The following is a 4,151-nucleotide window of genomic DNA, read 5'->3' on the forward strand; positions in this document are numbered from 1 at the left end:
CTTGTAAAATTTATTCATTTTATTTCCCATTTGTGAAAGCTAATGCAGTTCACACAGGGAATCGTAACTCCTTCACCTGTAGTAAGGGAGCAGTTCCATCTTCAGAGCGAGGGAAGCAGGGTGTCAGTGGGACTAACTGTGTTTAACATAGGGTTAGAAAATTCAATAAAGAAAAGCAGCGAGGCTGCAAACACATTAACTGGCATTCTCTCAAGATTTTAACCCTACATTGTCTTGACAAAATGTAATTGACCTCACGGAATTTCCACCCCTGTGTGCTACCTTTAGAGCGGCTCAGAAATCGGCCATACCTGAAGCTGCACCGACAGCGAGAGATTTGGCGGGAGGGTGTAAGTTAAACTTCGCCTCAGCGCGACTGCAGGAGGGGCTTCCTAAATTGGTTTTGGAGGAGAAAAAAGAATTTTTTTTTTTTTTTTTACTCATACTTTATTTAAGACAGGGACTAAGAATCCCACAAGTGAGGCGGCGGCGGCCCCCGTGTGGGAGGGGGGCGCCGCAGGTGCCGTGAGGGGCGGGCGCCTTGGGCCGCTGCGTGCGGGCGCAGCCTGAGGGCGCGGGGCCGCAGCCGCCCCCGGCCCGGCCGAGCCCCGGAGGAGGGCGGGCGATGTGGGAGGCGGCGCGGCGGCGAAGCCGCTCAGCTCCGCGCCCGCCGGCTCCGTGCCCCCGGCAAAGTTGTGCCCGAGCCGCCCGCAGGCTCCCGCTCCAATGCAGGCACCGCCCGGGCCGGGAGCGCGGCGGGACGGGGCGGCTGCCGCCACAGCCTCCCGCTGCCGAGGCGGCGTTTGCGGGGTTGTTCTGTGGGCTTTCTTGGGGTTTGGGTTTGTTTTTCTTGTTTCCCGGCGCACTGAGCATCTGCCTGGCGCGGTCCCCGCAGCAGCCCTTCAGGGGCTGGGCTTTTCCCGTTCGCTCTCCTCGCGGAGCTGTTCAGCGGGATGCTGTTGCCCTCTAGTGTCTGCGGGAATTGGTTATGGCTCTGTTGGGGCACAAAATTAGTCAGCCTAGTGCAGTAATTATTCATAACTTAGGGTGGTTGTAGCTGCTTGGATTCCCCAAATCCTGTCAGAAATTCATGTGTGCTGCTGCTCGGTTCAGCTGTCATGTGCAGCCCTCGGGAAATGGCAGAAAACTTGTATATTACTCAATTCGATGCCTGATACGCTGGATAATTGCTTCAGGTTTTGGTGTGGTGGGGTTTTCTCTTCCTAATGGAATGGCAAGTGAAAGAAAGAGGGTTTCTCTCACTGTCAGCATCCCCAGTCAGGTGTCATGGAAGAAATGGTTCTGAACTCTGCATTATTATTAACTCTTTACACTTGGCAGTTGTGGGAGAAAGGAGAGGGGAAGTAATGGTATGGTCATGGACCAGACGGTGTGCTGGACATTTATCTCAGAGACCTTGAGCAAATCATTTACTCTTTAGATAGTGATGTTTTTGCAATTGCTGAAAAGTAACAGCGTTTATCTCAGAAAAATTGTGTGATGTCAAGAGCTTTAAGATATTTCTATACAAAGTGTTGTATGAAGGCAGAGTAATTTGAAGACTAAACTAAACTTTTGTGTTCTGTTGAAGTCTTTACAACCTTCTTTTAAACTATTTTAAACGTTGTATATTTAATATTTATAAATATTTTTCCTTGACAAACTGTAATGCTTGAATCCCTATCCTGTAAGGGTCTCTAGTACTGCATTAAGCAATGCAGCATGGAGCTTAGGATACCACAGGTACAGTAGAAACTACAAACTGCTTACCTGAAGGACTTGAAAAAGAATTTCTATCCATCAGAATTGCTGTGCTGCCTGAACCGTTCCCTTTTTTTCTAACAGCTGTGAGGGAGTGTAAACCTTTCAATAATCACACATTCCAGGGTTTGTTATGTGATACTAAAGGGTTTCAAAGGCTTCCCTTGACAGCTCATGTCTCATATCACCTTTTTACGAGTTGAAAATCTTTTTGATATGCAGTTGTAAGGTCTCATTCTCAGCCTGGATTTACTCATTTGAGCTGTTAATGCTTGAATATTTTAGTCAGTGGAGTAATGTTGTAAGTAGGGGTACTCAGAGGTTATTTTGGTGTTTTCATAACTGATTTAAAAGTCTGAGCCTTGCTCTTTACCCCAGGTTTGGTTGTGTTCGGTTGTGCTTTGCTGCTTCCTACCATATCCTTTGTATATCCAAAGATTTCCGATTTAGTAACACTAAAATGATTTCAGAATATTTCCTGTGAAGTTGTATTTCATAGTGAGTGGCCAGAGCAGACCTTTATGTTTAGAGCAGTTACGCAGCATTCTAATCAGTAGAGATTTAAATGTCTGTAGTAATATGCTAAACAATATGCCTCCTTTTTTTCTGCTCTTTGTTTAAAGCATTTAAAACTCATTTTCCATGTAATGCATCCCCAGCATGTCACCAGCACTGTGGTAGTGTCCAGGCTGGTAAAGAACAGAATGGGAATATAGTGATGGGGATTATTAGAAGAAAGTTATTAAAAATATGTCTCTAGATAAATGTAGTATACCTCAATAATACTGATGACTACTCAGTCCAGAACTTTTTAGTAGTTCTTGATGAAAAGGGTTTTTGTTACCCTTTAAGAGTATGTTTTTTACCTTTAAGTATGACCCAACTTTATTGTTTCTAATCAAGGGTCGCAGTAAACAGTTGCCCTAGCACAGGCCTGAGGTAAGACTAAACCAGTGTTTTCTTACTGGGCTTTGATAAATTTGATCTGATAAATTGAGAACAATTTCTTGCTTATTTATGGGTATTTTAGTTGAGCCCATTGTTTTAATCTTGATATTAGGACAGCAGAAAAAAGTTGCTTGTCATTTTAAAAATTGTGTTGATACTCATGATTCAACTTTATCAGACATTTTTTAAGATTGTGTGCAGTTTTATGTGCCTGTGCAGTTTCTGGATTGAGAACCTCTGTGAAGAATTTAGTAGGCTGCATTTCCAACCTGCATTGTCTTGTGGAAGAGTTTCCATGAGGGTTATCAGGGGGAAATGATTTACAGAAGCCAAGAGTTTGGTCATTTATGCTTAGCAGTGAAACAACAAACTAAAGAAAGCTGCAAGTGGTAGGAACTCGCTTATGGTGTCCTTTGGGTCTTTGGGGTTCCTCACAGTATTTGTTCTATCATCAGTGCTACTTTGGTAGTGAATTTAAAAACCCTGAAACCGCAAACAGAACAAGTTATAAACCCCCCAAACCAATCCAAATTGAAGATCCCTATTCAAATGCATCTGTTTCATGCTGGCTGCCTGCAGATGCCTGTAATTGTGACTGCCCAGCAGTATGTTCGGAATGGTAAATCTGCTGCTTAACAAGGTGATATTTCTTTCCTGTACCAGCGAGATTTTCACATGAGCAGGTTCTGGGCTGCAGAAACCATTTCTGCAGCAGATGACAAGAGCATTGAGCCTTTCTGTCTGTGTTCATAACAAAATGCAAAACTTGCTTCCATGACTCAGCTTTCTCTCAGCAAGATCTTCTCCATAGAGAGTCTGTAAGTTAAAAACCAAATTCTGAATATTCAAAGATGCTAATTTTCACCTTAAGAGATCATTTTGATACCTCCTGCTTTGAGCAGTAGAGGTAAAAGGTCCTGGTCTGAATTTTAACACAGTGGCATGAAAATGTAAAATAGGAGATGAAATGCAGGTTCTTCTAAAGAAATAAAGTTCTAGATAGAAAAACAAACAGGCAAATTTTATTGCTTCAAACCATGGCAAAATACCACACAAGTTATTTTATAGGTAAAATTTATTGCAACATCAGCATTACAGAACTTTGGATTTATTTAAATCTGATTCCTGTTTTCAGGTGATTTGAAGTGGTTTGGGGTACAGGTGGGACCATATTCCTCTGTCACTGAATTCCACATGACTGTAGAAATCAAAAAGAGCTGAGACTGCTGATGCAGGCAGCTCTATCTATGGTCAGCTCTATCTATGGGTGTTTTTCATTGAAACAATGCTAACAAGCTTGAACTCTTGTGAAGACTTTCTAGACTCTGTTTTTTTTTTTTTTTTTAATTTAAGCCTTTTTCTTATACTTAGATATTTTTTATTGATGTTGATGTTATCACGACTTCTCCTTTCTTTGGTAAATATTGCATTCTTTGGTCATG

This window comes from Melozone crissalis, unplaced genomic scaffold (genome assembly GCF_028551555.1).
Source record: "Melozone crissalis strain CALT ecotype California unplaced genomic scaffold, PUWL_Pcris_2 ptg000361l_1, whole genome shotgun sequence".
Taxonomy (NCBI): domain Eukaryota; kingdom Metazoa; phylum Chordata; class Aves; order Passeriformes; family Passerellidae; genus Melozone; species Melozone crissalis.